The sequence below is a fragment of the Chlamydotis macqueenii genome, chromosome 2 (genome assembly GCF_036417535.1).
Source record: "Chlamydotis macqueenii isolate bChlMac1 chromosome 2, bChlMac1.mat, whole genome shotgun sequence".
NCBI classification, from domain to species: domain Eukaryota; kingdom Metazoa; phylum Chordata; class Aves; order Otidiformes; family Otididae; genus Chlamydotis; species Chlamydotis macqueenii.
In genome coordinates this window covers 26,148,110-26,163,938 of record NC_141557.1, presented here as the reverse complement: position 1 = coordinate 26,163,938, position 15,829 = coordinate 26,148,110, and the positions used below count along the sequence as shown (strand labels likewise).

At 44.0% G+C, this 15,829-nt stretch overlaps 1 protein-coding gene across 3 annotated transcripts in view; it reads right to left on the bottom strand.

The window, feature by feature from the left end:
• The window catches only part of DYNC1I1 (dynein cytoplasmic 1 intermediate chain 1), a 193,183-nt gene extending 178,041 nt beyond the window's left edge, over positions 1-15,142 (bottom strand). For all 3 annotated transcript variants that reach the window (XM_086741518.1, XM_086741520.1, XM_086741519.1), the window contains exon 1: positions 14,985-15,142. The gene's annotated coding sequence lies outside the window, so the exon portion shown is untranslated. The remainder of the gene's footprint in view (positions 1-14,984) is intronic.
• Between the last annotated feature and the right edge of the window lie 687 nt (positions 15,143-15,829).

The following is a 15,829-nucleotide window of genomic DNA, read 5'->3' as shown; positions in this document are numbered from 1 at the left end:
ATGCAGAAAATATGCAAATACGTTTTAAGGCTCATGACAGAAACCCTGAGGGTCTGGCATCCCTTTCAAGCTGTTTGTCAGATATCAATGAATGGCTTTCTAAAAATTCATTCCCTTAACGTCAGGGAAGCTAACCAGCTTTTTCCCTGATTTGAGCATCAACGGTTTAGTGCCTGGCCCCTTCTTTACAATGCTCCAGTCAGGGTGATCAAATCCAATTATAGCTTTGCTCTATTTTTAACAAAACAGATCTTACATACAACAAAGATTCTGTATTAAATTTCCTTCAAAGAATGTTGCCAGAGCTGAGTTATAGAAATAAATTAATCTCAAGTTACTTTCATCCTGCATATATTATAGTCATGCCTTAGCCCCCCCCAAACAGCTTATCAACATTCAAACTGGCTATTTACTATTTTAGCACAAACTCAACATCAAGGGTGTGTAACCACCTTTCTCAGATGTCAGCAAGTCAGCAGCGAGCAAGGAGGCAAGTGTACTCGCCACTCTACTTGGCATTAACCACGGCATTAACACTCTGTATTCATTACTGGAAACAAATTTCTAATAACGGCCACCCTGTGTGCCAAAAGGCATGCCACACCAAGAGATAAAGGGAATCAGTAAAACAGATTTACTTTTAACATTCTCTGTGGTGCACGATGACAGCCCAAGGCCTATGTATGACCTCATCCTCTACAGCCTGGGAGAAGGCATTGGTGAGAGGAAAACAGTAATGAGTCCTTTTTGTAGTGAAGCAATTAAATCACCCATCTGGGAGAACAAACACGTAGGATCAAACACACTGAACACTGCATCAAATGTAGAAACAGTTCTCATAGCAGGGCAGCCGCTTAGGGCTCCCCTCTTCAAGGGAGGTGCACAATCTTAGATAAAATTTTGTTTCGTTTGTCCCAGTTTACTGTCAAGTGACATAGTTTTAAAAGGAGGGAGTCATCCTACTGCAGAGCAGCTTACACACAAGTGCTAAGATTGATTCTTGAGATGTAGCAGGATACGTGGATGCAAACCACCTTGCACAGAGTGCACTTGTATGCACTCCCCATACTCTGAGGGCATTTTCCTTTCTTTGAGCTACCAAAGATAGGAGCCTGCTCCTCCTAGCATGACTTTTAATGAAAGAAACTGTTGTATTTCAAGATGTCAGTTTTCCCCATATGCATTAAATACACCTCAGAGTCCCCTCTTAGGCTTGGAAACACAGCCAGTTCCACTTACACATCAAAGGGTCACCAAACCCGTCAGGATGGCAGCCACCCGGGCACATGCAAACACAGCGCTGAGGCTTCTGAGGACATCTTCTGGGACTTCACCATCTGCTGGGCTTATCTCACTAAATCTGGTGCAGAGCTATCCTTACCATCAATGCAGGTAATATCAAAAGACTCTGGGTATCCCAGAATGATTCCACTTTTCCTTAAAGCAGATGGCTAAAAGCAGTTAAGAATAAACATGCTCCAAAGCCACCAGTTCCTCTCCAATGCTGATAAAGGGCCCTGGGTGACCAGTTAAGTTCAAGAAATCTCCAATGTAAATGTCTCAGACTGAATCAGAAGAATCTTGCCCTTAATATGCTCCCAGCAGTTCCTGTTACTTTGTCAGTGCATTAAACAAGATCTTTGAAAGACCATTTACATTAATCTTACAACAATAATGATATTTGCACGAACTTCTCTGCTGCACAGAACATACGCAGAACTACTCCATCAAGCTTATCGCACAGGTAGTAACATCTCATGACCATTTCATCAGTGGCACTGGTAAGCACGTAAGCATGGAGGATGTAAACAACAGCGTTTTACCCTTGGCTGGACTAAAAGCCATGCAAGACCTTTTACAGGTACAAGCCAATAGACTTATTACAGTTTTATAATAAGCTACAAGGTCGTTATCAATGATCAGAATCACAGTATTTGAGCAGGTAATTTTTCAAACCATTTATTTGAGTCCTTAATAGCAGAAACAGCTGCTGGCATCCAAAAAGTTTTACTACAATTGGATAACTAATAAATTGATACTTGCTAGAGTAATAACACCACAGAGTTACAGAGGTACAAAGAGTGGCAACAGTGTACGTAGCTTGGACTAAATATATGAAAAAATAAGCATGAAGTGCCCAATGTATAATGGATAAAGTAAAACCAAAGACAAAGAAAATGATGACAGTACACGCTTTTTATGAGCAGAAAAAGAAAATAAGAAAAAACACCTCCCTCCTCTTAAAGCCTGTTCTTTGTATCTCCTAGAATAGCATCTTGTCTGCATGCTAGCATCGAGCTCATCTAAAAAGAAACCTGAGTTTGCAAATCTGGTAGGAGATAAAAAAGCCTACAGATTTTACTGCTTTTTGGTGTTCAGGGGATTTTTACATGCTGTTCATTCAGTAGGCTGCACTGGAGTAGAACTGTATTCACCACTTCATGAGCCTCAAATTCTTTCCTGTTTTGTGGCTATGTTGTCCTTTTCATTATTATCTCCATTGCAATTACCAAAGGAATTAATTAAATACTGTTACATATGGCATTAGTCATCCTATATAACTAATTATAAATAATTGATTCATTAGTATACTTTACTAAATAGGCAGCTTCTAGTACTTGTAGATGCTGTACATGTATTATTCATATGCCTTCATAAAAAGCCACTTACTCAAGTCCAAAACTGCAAAATGTCTTCAGTTTAAAGGCAAAAGTTGTTTTGCAATAAAATACATTACTTGGTGATTTTTGCTTTTAAAGAATGGGTTCATGGAGTGTGAGCACTATTACTATTGAAACTACTATATATGGAGTTTTCTACTGGAAAAAACTATTCATTTCTATTATGTACCATATCTGTCTCTATTTTGTACAAACCAACACATTTCCTACAGTTAGAAATATTATACATTTTTACAACAGAAGAAATTCCCATGCAATCTACCAATGACTTTTACAAGTGTAAACTGTGCATGTAAAGTACGAAATTGTACAAAGCAGATAAACCTCTTTGGTCTGCAACAAACCAGAGGGAGATGTTACACTAGCATAAATTCACTCTAATCCATGGCATTCATCTGAAAATAATGTTTGAAACACTTCAAATTGGTGAGAAGGGCTAGAACCATCTTCTTGACAGTAATTTTTAAGTAAACACACAAGTACCTCTTTTCATCACGCATCAGAATTTGTACTTGGCTTCAGCTGAATAACAAATACTTTTGCAAAATAGGCATATCAGTGTTTACAAGATCACAAAAAATGGGCAAATACTTGCAGCTGCAAAAACTTAGCATTTGCAGTATTTTAAGGAATCTCCTGTGTAATGAATTCAGGGAAACAAATTGGAAAGACTTTAGTATTTTTTTCTGCATAACCTTGAGGCAAAACAGTCAGGCTTTTTACACTGCATCTGTGTATTTATCTATAAATAAAAACGGTTGTGAAGTGTTACATTTCAGGGAATGCACTGTTTTTATCCTTCAGCTTCTGAACATTTCTAGCAGATGGGTGAAGGTCTTGTACTTTGTTCTGTAAAGGTTTACAAATCACAGCATCCAGAGATTTGGTACTGTGCCTCCTCCTGGTTGCTACGCAACAGGTCAGTGCATCTCTAGCCTATTTATTTTGAGGCTGACAGGGTGTAAGATGTGTACCCACAACTGCTCAATTATACATTCCTTACAATCTATTACCATTTAATCTTTTCACTCTTGTTCTTCCATAACGGCCCTTCTACAAAATGAACTCTGTTACAGCAGAATTATAGGGTCCCTACAAAGCAGCACATGAGCAGAGCTCTACTATTGCCCATCCTTCTGGCACCAGGCATACTGTCAATAAAGCATCACCTTCTCATCGTCCCATTCTCCCATGCTCCCTTAGCCTCTTAAATTTACCGTGACCTTTTCAGTTCCAACAAGCATAGTTCCATGGAAGAGCCACCAAGGTTGAAGAGAACAATCTGCTGGGAACAACTCACTGGAAATAAGTAAGAAACACGACATTCCAGCTAGGATTAGAATGATTTTAAGTACTACCTACTAACAGGTCTGTCTAGCAAAGCTGCTGCACATCTCCCACCAAATATGCTCCCTTTATATTGAGTTCCACAGAACTGACTGCATGTATCACCTCAAAGAAAACGAGATTTTAAATAGGTCAAGTGTCTTGGATTTTCTCTCAATTAGCATTAATGAGCACAGTTACAACTGCAAAACAATCTCAGATATGGTGCTGGAGAGATGATCCTTAACGATGCGGACAGTACTGGTTTGTATCTGCTCAGGATCTGGCTCAGCAATTGCGCCCCAGTTACGAAAAGCGGATGTTTTTAACAAAACATCCAATTGCATGCCTGACAACATTTTGATCTTGTAGAATACAAGATTTCTACGTATTCTTAGTCAGTTCCCTGTCTATCAGCTTCTGTTTCTGTCATCTTTTACCTTCTGGCTGCAGCAAAACGCAGGGCTCCATATGCAGTTCTGCATATGGCTGAGAACGGAGTTCCCACAATTCCGAATCTTTGTGACTCTACATTCCCCGCACATTAACTGGTCTTACTAGTTGTGTTATGCTATGTTCTGTGAATTTCCCAGCTCTCTTCAGAGAGGGACTGCAGGATGGTTTAAAATTTTTCTGACATTCAAAGAGAATCAAATGCAAGCTATAAATGGAGAAGATTTTAGAGGTGGATAACGTGAGAGAGAGAACAGAATCTAATCCTCAAGCTGTGGTGACTTATCTGGAAAAAAAAAGAGCCCTGTATTTCATGTTTCTGATTTCAGTTTCTTTAGTGTGTACTTCTTCATAATGCTCAGATTTTAATATCTGCTGCCACTTCTTCAGAACTTATATAAAATATCTGGTTCGTCATAACAGTACCAAAGTGCCCCCCAGAACTGTATTTAATGACTCACTAAGACCTAAGGTAGAATTTCATTTCAAGATGTTTGCTAGTCTCTCCTAAAGTGGAACAAAGACTCATTTTCTCCATCCTGCAAACACTCCAGACACTAAAACATGTACTTCCACTCCTTACGGGGCGTAAAACTGACACCTCTGACTTTTCTGCCCTCCTCCTGATATATGGCCAGCAAACTGACACTTACAGTCATTTACCCGAACATGAAGAATGTGTGCTCTAGTGTCTGATTCCTAACCCAGTTATGACAACTACCAGACAGACATCAAAGAACAAGCTATGCTGCCAACATACAGGTTTTGCTGGAAGACTTACCCAGATATAATTTATTTCTTAAAACAAAAATATGCTTTGTTTTGTGGCTGATGTTTGTAAGGACATAATTAGGCTAAAAATATTACACATTTTTTTTCATCTCTGAAGTCAATACACCTAAAGATTTAGAAAGCAGGGGAGAGCTCTAGCTGTAGGAAATATGCAGAGTATCTCATATGAGCTCTCATCATTTTTAAGGAAGCAAAGTGGAAGAAACAACACTACCATTCCCTTTGTACTTCACAGGGCTGCTTCTGCTGCAGCAACAAAGCAACATGAAAGATAAGAGCTAGCCTTAGCCAATCATCCCTGTTGATCCACATAAGTGGAAAAAAATATGCCAAGATAAAAAGGCAAGATAATAAAGGCAGATATCTAACAGCACAATTTAAAGGACATATAAAGAACTGCAAAGAATTCAAATATGAGAGAGGACTGAGACCAAGAAGTCTATGTCTTCTACTTACCTTCTCTGTGATTAAAGTATTTCACCCAAATGGGAGAACCACATTTTTTTGCAGGTTTTCTTTCTTTGTTTGCTTGTGTTTTGTTTTGGTTTTGGGGGAGATTTGGGGTTTCTTGTCTTGAGATAACCAAAACCCACCTCCTTAGGGTGACTGTTGGTTAATGGGTGAGAAAGACTAGGAGAATGGAGATTGTATTCTTAACCAGTGAAGCTATTTTCTATTAATTTCTTTTCAGTAAAGATTCATTGGACCAGAAGTAGATGCAAGAGAGCGAACATCAGTCCCTAGCTGAGGCCCCTGGGTTCGAGTTTTTGATTCAGGGTTAGTTTATATTACATGCAACTGCTTAGTTTAAAATACAATGCCGTATTTAGTATCTGGAGCCCAAGACTCTTCTTTCTCGCTGGGTGCTTGAAGCAAAGCTCTGAAGAGTCCTTTCTTTTTTCCCCACATGTTCTGTCAAACCCAAAGAACCCTCAATACTTTAGACTTACATGGAGCACCTTCAGTGGGCAAGACTAGGGGGGTGCCTACTGCAGAGCAGCTTGCTGATTAGAGCACAGATGAAGGCAAAAATCTCCTTACGCAAAGGCAAAAATTACCTGAAACTCCTCTGCCTTTGATGAGCCCTGTTAAAACCACGGTGAACTAAAGGAGGGAGCACACGCCAGCAGCTGCAGGTTGGCGTGGAGCACACAGTCTGACAGATGGGCTCATGAAATATAAACTAGATGAAGCAGCCTAGAAGAAACAGATAGTGCACACCCAGGCTGTAGAGTCTGGGGGTTCGAGAGTAAGAACACATCCAGAAGCAGAACTCTAAGGCAAAAAAAGGGAGATTTTTAGAGACTTCATGGGCTTTGAGAGCTACGGAACAGCCAAGCAGAGATTTTTGAGGACAGCAATTTAAGATTCTGTTTCTACACCATTCTGTCAGTCTAGATTTACCTGAGCTTCCCAGGCACCCCAAGAACTTCAAGACTGGGGAATTCAGGTGTGTGTCCCAGGTTCAAGATGTGGGCATACTCTGCACCTTAATCACAGCTTCCTACCAAGGCAAAGCTGGCTGCGCATGAACTCTTTTCTCCCACCTCTCAAGCGCCCGGATTTCCACAAAGAAACTTTGGCAAATGGGCTAACTGAGAGCAGAAGCAAACAAGTCCCCAGCCTGAATGATGGGGCAATCACATCTCTGGAGCGCACTCCAGGACTCCTCCAGAAGAAACCCTCTATGCACAACTTACCGCGCCAGGACCTCAGCTCCAGAATTTGGCACTACTTAGACGCCACCAGTTCTCTTCAAGTTAAGAACCCACTGCTATAGATATTTTTTGAAAATAAATCAACTTTTGCTAGTGGTTCTCAACATATGGGACCAACGGTGGTCCACAAGGCAACCAGAAACGGTCCATGTCTGGTTTCCAGACACATTAAACTATAAAACTGTTGTGGTTTTGTTTAGTAGGGGGGGCCTAAGGTGGTAGCTTCTGTAGGAAACTGCTAGAAGTCGCTCCCCTTTGTTCAGGGGACTTGGCCAGGCCTAGGGCGGACCCACTGCTGGCCAAGGCCGAGCCGATTGGTAGCAGAATGTCTCGTGATGACGCCTCTGCGATAACGTATTTAAGAATGGGAAAACAGAAAAAAAAGAGAGAGAGAAGAGAAGATGTGAAGAAGCTGAGCGGGGGCAGAGGCGCAGAGGGGGAGGCGCAGGCCTCATGGGCCTTGCAGGCCTCACCCTCTGGCCTCTCGCCAGGCAGCCGATTGGGCCCGACTCGGTCCAGCCCGGCTGCAAGAAGTGGAAAGGAGATGAGAAGTGAATAAGATGTAAAAAAAAGATCCTGAGAGACATCTACCAGCCTGTTGTGAGGAACGGCTGCAGACGCCAAGGTCAGTTCAGAAGGAGGGGGAGGAGTAATGCAGCTCCTGGCCAAGATTCCCCTGCAGCCTGTGGTGACGACCATGGTGGAGCAGGTTGTCCCCCTGCAGCCCATGGAGGTCCACGGAGGAGCAGAGATCCACTTGGAGCCCGTGAAGGACCCCATACCGGGGGAGGTGGATGCCTGAAGGCAGCTGTGGCCCGTAGAGGGCCCGCTGGGACAGCTGTTCTGGAGAGACTGCACCCGTGGAAGAGATGACCCACGCCGGAGCAGTTCCACAAAGGACTGTGGCCCGTGGGAGGGACCCCACAACGGAGCAGGGGAGGAATGTGAGGAGTTCTTCCCCCGACCATGAAGCAGCGGCGTAAAACAACATATGATGAACTGACTGCAACCCCCATTCCCTCTTCCCCCCTGTGCCGCTCGGGTGGGGGGGGAAGGTAGTAGAGATAATGTTAAGCTCGGGAAGAGGGAGGGGTGGATGGAGGTTATCTTGTTCTCTGTCTCATTATCCTGCTGTTTGTAGTAATAAATGAATAGTTTTCCCCAAGTCGAGTCTGTTTTGCCCGTGACAGTAACTTTAAGGATTTCTCCCTGTCCTTATCTCAAACCTCGAGCCGTTTTTCCTTATATTTTCTCTCCCTGTTCTCTCGGAGGGTGGGGGGAGTGAGAGAGAGACTGCGTAGTCTGGTCTGATCGGGGCTGAACTACGACAAAAACATACGGGCTTATTGGTTCCAACAGAAAGTCTTAAGGATTAAGGGGGGAATGTAGCTTTAAAAGTCTACAGATCATTGCAATATCACAAAACAGAATGCAGGCCTTAGTAATAGCCCTTTAGCAAAAATGGACATTATGTGATATAAGAAGGACAACAGTCTTATTGCTTTATAGATACATAGAGTATTTTAAGAAAAATAATCCAAAAAATGCGAGGCCGCTGACTTAAATTATACTCATGCCTATTTCTTCACTTATTTTAGTGAGATCAGAAACTTTTTTGGGAAAAACTTGTGATTAGAGTTAAACTTTAAGCTGTTTAATCAAAAGTTTACTGAATCAATACTGAGGAGACATGATCTTCATTTAAATACTTTAAAATCAGCACAAGTATTGACGAATACTAACACTGCATTATATTATAATTTTGTTTGAAAAAACTCTCATGTTTGTATGTCAATGTGGCTGTCTATAGTTTTTTATTTCCCTGTCCTCTGATTCACTGAGGAGTAAACAATAAAAAACAACAAATGTATGTACATAAAGGGCTGCTGTAAAAACTGTGGAGAACTCCAGTACAAAGGTTACAACATCTTTTTTTTCCACCTTAGCCCCTTCCAGAGAGTGTAATTTGTTGGCATCTTTTGAGTTCTACACTGTAAACATATAGGAAAAAACCCTAAAGCTCTATAATTTATAATTATCAGATAAAAACAGTGCTGAATGTGCACAGGGTGTTTTTAATATATTTGAAGAGGCCCATAAAGGCTGAGAAACTAGGCTTTCCTCTGTTTTCTTGCTATTAATCAACTTTCTGTGAAAAAGAAAATATTGTGGGAAATAATGGGACAGTTTTCCCACGGGCTCTTTCAGTACAAACAGAGAATGGCATCACTGTTTTTTTTTGTCTCCAGAACAATACCCTCCTATTCCATCAGCACAATTTTTTTTGTATTATTATTACTACTATGGAGATAGTGAAAGGCAGGAATACGACATTCACAGGCTTTGCCAAGCGCAGCAGATTACGTACGTGAATAGCTAACTGCACACTAGGGGGTATGATTTAGGTCAAATTTCTTGTTTCATTCCAAAAGATTATAGATTTGTAAGCCATTCATTGTTTAACACACCACACAGCCCACACTCATACATATATATCTATATAAAAATAACATGAATTATCTTTCCTCTGTTTTCTCCAGAAGTAATTTGTGTTTCTAGGCAATGACGACTGGCAGAGGTTGACAACCTGTAACAAACTGCTACGAGTCCGTAACAAAGCTCTATGAGCAGTCAGAGCTAAAAAAGGACAAAGAAAGTAAGAATTCATTCAGGGGCAAATTGAGATCTGAAATCCTGCAAGATTATGATACCACTTTCTGGTTCAGCAACTGCTCAAAATGTAACTAGAAACAAAGTCGTGAAAGAAAACAATGTCATACGACTTTGAATAGTTTGATTAATGAAAATGATGATTCTTTTAAATTACTTAAAGAGAAGACAAACATGTATTATGAAGCAAGTCACATGAGTTTACATAGTCCCCCAACTTTGTTTGTGCCGTGAGAATCAGAGAAGAAATTATTTTCAATGCCTAGTCAGTGGAACAATCCTTAAACCAGGACAGACAGGTTCCTTCCAATACAAGGAACCATATCAGATAGCAGTCTGGGGTTTTTTTTTTAGTCTGCGACCCTGTTCTGTTAAATATTTTAATTTCTCAAAATATACAATAGCAATCATTTGAAATGTCTTTGCCCCAATTACCAAGTGACCTGGTAACCACTCTGATCCTAGCAGTGGTGGCCAAATGTGCAAAACACGAAACAAGGACATGCCTTGAATAGTATGGATTTAATACCGCTTCAGAAGCGAAGATCTGTGTTAATGGATACAGAATGGAAGGGCTGAACAGATTAAAGCAAGAGATATCCATATTTTCCCTGCATGTGGTCTAGGACCTACAGTGATTAACTTTCAATAGTAACACAGCATAGTTTGGGAGATAGCTTTTTCTCTCAAATTCAGCCTGAAAGTATTAGAATCAAGCATTAGAAAAGGCTTGGAGATATTGACATAAATAGATAAACAAGATATCCTCCATTATACTTATTTATATTTAATCATACTAGGCAAGATTGTATCTTTGCCTTATTATAACTCCCCATTATTTGAACACAAAACACATCGCATCTTTCTGCTGGACTGAACTGAAAAATGAATAACTGAGGATAAGGATTTGGAATTACTTGTACCACACCTCAGAGGGAAGGAGAAAAGAACAAGGAACTAAATCCGCTTCTATTCTAGGGAGAGAAGACAAAAGGAAAGGGAAGACCAGTGAGGAGGGAACATGGTGTTAAGAGTAGTACTGAGAAAGAGAAAAAAGGATAAGCCTCAGAGAAGAGAGCAAGAAGGAAAGGAAATGTGAAGAGGATATTTCACTGTAAACAAAAAGCTACATCCTTAAAAGATTCCCTCTGTAATTGTTTTCTGCTGAGTGGCAGTAAATGAGCCCTCTTCCTCTGCTGAATTACTCACTAATAATTGTAGGGCCAAGCAGGGAAAGTCAGCCAGCACCTGGGGAGTACAAAGGGTAGAACTGCACTGGTCCAGAAGGGCTCCAGGGAAGCTTGTTCCTCAGGTTAATGTAACCCGTCTCTCCAGGTCAGGCAAGCTGCTCCCCATGCATGGGAGCCATGTTAAACAGGAAAATAGGATAGCATGTACTTCTACTCTAAGATTAACAGCGAAAAATCACAAGAGTCATCTGAGCAGTGATTATTTATCAGGTAACGCAGGCATCTACACACAGGTCAAAGCAGCAGTTACACAGAACCTCATCCAAAGTCTGTTAAGTCAACGCAAAGACTCTTATTGGCCTCAAAATGGTTTGGAGATGTCTCACGGCTTTCAAACAACATACAGAGCTGACTCCTGCTATCACTCTAGAGGCTAGGTTCACCACCAGAGAATTCACAGAGAGCAGTGACAGGGCTGAATCCTCTGCCCTTAAAACTTCAGCATGGAGTTACGATGTGCTGCTCACAAAACACTTCCAGAACTGTCATTCCCGCTCCGTGCCTTCTGCTGCTGCAGTGCACTCCTGGCCACTCACCAGAATGCTTTTGCCTCAAAAGGGAAAACAAAAAGTGCTGAAGAAGCACAGTAAATAAAAAACAAACAAGAGGGGGTATAGTCTTAAGTTCGGGAGCATTCAGGACATCACAGCACTCACAGATGATCAGATGTCTCTTCTCTCTTTGAGATCTAGTGGCTCCCACATCAGTCTGCTTCACAGCTTCCTGCGGCTCCTGCCATCTGCCTGGAAGTAGCCATTTCCCAGAAAAGTTGGCAAGATGATGCCACCTAAAATGAACAGTATTGGGGGAACAAGCCCATGTATACTATATACTGCCTTATTTTGAGTGGTTGCAGATGGCCAAGTGAACAACAGCTCCCCGTGTCATGTCTGACTGAAAAGAGCTCCCATGGGTTTAGATGGGTAATTACCAAGTAGCAAACGGGACATATTGTGTCTATCTGAGATTTAGACTGAGCCTGGGTCTCAGGCTGCCACTGCAGCTTTCCATACACTTATTTCAGATTTTGCAAATTTTCTGGTTTTTAAGCAGTATCATTCCTGCATCACCATTTCTGCCTGCTTATATAGGTCAGCCGAGTGGAAGCCCATACGATCCCTCCTCTGGAAAGCAAGCCCCCTTATGGACACATAAATGTGTATTCACCTGTGTAACTGGTGTTGCTCAGATGAGCTAAAATAAGCTTCACTGGCAAAAGCACAGTTTTACTAATACAAGATGCATCTGTACTAAGGGCACTTTGCCAGCACACACCATCAGTATTCCTGCCGGAAAATGTCCCTTTTACACACAGACTACGTCTGCAGTCATTATGGTTTGTTTCATTTAAGGTTTTTAAAAGAAAAATAGGAAAATATCAGATGAGTATTGCACTGAGGTCATGATGTCTGGCTACAGCTGCAGAAAGCCTGAGACCATACCTCTGCAGATATGAATTTCCCTCAGTGGGGATTTCTGTGCTAGCGCTCTCTAACTTCCCTGAAAATCAAAGCCCATGAGTAGGACAGGGAGGACCTTCCTGTTAACATCCCACCTCCAAGTAGCAGCTCCTTTTGGCACTAGGCATCAGTGACTCTGAAAGATTCCTAATTACTACTTCTGTTGTTGGTCAAACCAAGCCAAAGGAGCTCAACAGGGCACTGAGGGCGTAGCCCTAGTTAATAACCCTGAGTAGTCCTAGAAAGAGACCGTAAACACATTTTAAACCTCTGCAAGAAAAAGTCAAGTTTGAGGAGCTGAAAGATCCCACATGATTACCTGAATCATTAGCAGGAGTTCGTGAAGCTTTGATAAACAGCAATGCCTTTCTATATCCTTATGTTTTTCTATTTCACTCCCTTATCTTTGTCCCTCCCAGCCCATTTCACTTCATTGTCCAGCATCCCGCAATGGTGAGACTTCTGTCCAGCTCTACCTAGCATTCCCTCTCTTTCTTCTTGCAGACTGGAAAACTGCTGGCAGCAAGGAATGCTTCTTGAAACCTGTCTTACAAAAGAAAAGGAGACCAAGAGACTTGATCTGTTAATTTATTTGAAAATAAAGCTGGCAAGTTCTTCCTGCATCATTTAGAGTACCTACACTGAAGAAAACTGCTAAAGCAAGGCTTTTATCTATGAGAGACAACATAACAGGAACCAGGAACCTGAAGCTGGAAAAACACAAACTGGAAAACAAACAAATGCATTTCAATAACGAAAAAATAACCAATTAAAGGCATCACAAAGGAGGGCAGCTCACTGCCCTTCCTCCTATAGAAAGAGCTGGAAGGTCAGCTTCTTAATCTAAGATCTGCAGTGTACAAAAGAGTATTTGCCTGACTATTATTTCAGTAGCCAGATTTCTACATTTTCAATAACCACTGCATGCGTAGGGTGTGGTTTACTGCTGCTTCTTGAAGATTCCTCTCTTAAACTGTGGATGAGGCAGCACTGCAGTCAACGCATTTTTAGGGTGGACTAATTTGAGGCAGAGGTGGTTACAGCTAGGAGAAATCTAACTAATCCAACTCTAAACAATCTCCTGGACCTCCACATACCTGGCCCTCAGAAGTCTTTCACATATGAAGGAAGAGGACAGCAAGTCCAAATCCTCAAAATAATCTGTGAACAGAGAAGAAGGTGCAGAAGGGACAACGCATTTTGTATTTTCATGGACTATAAATGGATGGGTTTGGGAAAACAAAATGAAGCAGAGGACAGTTATCAGAGTGAGCACTCCCAGGGGCAAAGACCTGCGTATAGCCCCAAGGTTTGTGTTGAGGAAACCTGCTCTTGCTGAGAAATGCTACACAGAAATTATAGAAGGAATTTTATCCACCTTCACCAAGTGTGGAGACTGTTACTAGAGATGTCCTCTCAAATCGAAAGAAAGTAAAAAGAGGAACTTAATCAGAGAAGAAAACATATAACTTTTCCCCATTAACTTAGCAAGAACAAACGAGGCACTTCAACAAAGCACAACGCTAGTGACAGAAATTAAATTCCTCACTGGCTTTAATAATATCATCTATAAGAAGATAAATGGTCCTGGGATTTGGATTTCCATTCTGAAACAGGTTTTGCAGCACTGTGCTTCATGATATTTAGAGCCATTTCAGAGGTAATTTAATGTCCTCACGTAAAAGCCAATTGCTGACAAAACCCTGCATGTCAGGGTGAATTACCAGGTGCAAGTGCCAAAGCCACATGCCAACTTCATGTCAGGTCTTTCCATCTCATCCTCCCTGTAACAGCAGGTTAGATTGCTTGGTCTGCTGAGAATCCTTATTTTACATGTATTTATAGTTGAAATTTGTACTTTCTGTCAATGCCAACATTGACAGACAAGCATACTTTGTTCCGGCCAGTAAGAGAGGAGCTTTGTCTAGGAAATATCGAGGGGCCTTATGCTCTCTGCTGACCCAGGGGAACTCCCAGGGTGATGTAACTGTAACATCCTTTTGAAAATGTATGTCAATGAAAAAGACCTCTCATTGATTCCAGCCTTCTCTCATCTTTTCAGGGAATTACCTTAGGAACGTGAAAAGATCTAATTTACTGTTTGCTGTCCCCGTGGTCTTGAGAAAACCCGCTGTTGCTCACTCACGCTGTGCAAAGAATTAAAGATGGGGAAACTTTTTGCCACCTCCCCCCCGCAACCCTTTTGCTTTAAGCTGCCTGGCGCCGAGACCCCAGCCGGGGAGCCCTGCGGCAGCCCTGCGCCGAGCGGGACGGCGCAGCGGCCGTGCCGGTACCGCTGCCGGTGCCAGGAGGCGCCCCGGAGACTGGCGCAGGTGCCGCTGAGGCCGGCGGGGCCCACCGCAGCCCGCCCCCCGCCCCAATCCCGGCCCGCTCCCTCCCCGGAGACGAGCCGGGGAAAAGCCCAGCTCCGGCGAGGGCCGGCCGGCTCCTGCGGGGCAGCCGGGGGATGCCCGCTAACCCAGCCCGGGCCCTGTGCCCGGGGTCCGCTTCCGGCGGCCGTGCCGAGGCTCCGCGGCCGATGCGCACCCCGAGGAGCCTGTGTGTCCCCCCTCCACAACCCCGCTCGCCCCCTCCGCCGCGTCCCGGCCCCGCCGCCCCCCGCGGGTGCCTCACCTCCGCCGGCGCCCGGGCGATGCGGAGAGGCTCCCGGTGCCGCGCAGCCCTCACCGAGCCCCCGCCGCCGGGGGAGCGGAGCAGCGGCCCGCTGCCCGAACGGCTGCTGCCCGCCCGCTGCCGTGCCGAGCCGTGCCACCCGCCGCTGCCGCAGGACCGCCGCCGGCTGAATGTGCTGTCTCACGCTGGACAGGCTCCTCCCGAGAGCTGCTGCTGCTGCTGCCGCCTTCCTCCTCCTCCTCCTCCTCCGCCCGCGCGCCCCCGGCAGCGACACCCCCCGCCGCCCGGCAGCCCAGCAGCTCCCGGAGGGGCCGGGGCGGGGCCGCGGGGGGCGGCGGGGCCTCCGCCGGGCCTGGACCCCCGCGTACGCCCCCTTCTCCTCCAGCAACTCTGGCCCGACGTGGGCTCTGTCGGCTGCTCCGAGGTCTCCTCGCTGTCACCCACGGCTGTCACCCACCCCTAGCACGGCGATTAGCCCCACAGCGGCTTCACCATCAGATCAGCCCCACAACAGCCCAGCCACCACCAGCCACCATCTCCACAGCATCCTGGCCACCGTCCCTGTGGCGGCAGCCATCGGCCCCACCACGGCCTAGCCATCACCCTCAAAGGTGCCTGGATTTCCCCCTTATGCCTGACCGTCACCCCCATGGCAGCTTGGCCATCAGCCCCTGTAGCAGCCAGGCCAACTGCGGTGAGGGCAGCAGGTTCCTGCTGAGGCCCTCTCCCTTTAATAGAATCTCATAGAATCTTTAAGGTTCGAAAAAACTTCCAAGATCATCAAGTCCAACCATCAGCCTAACACCACTGATACCATAACGTCGTCCGAAAAAAACCCAACTCTC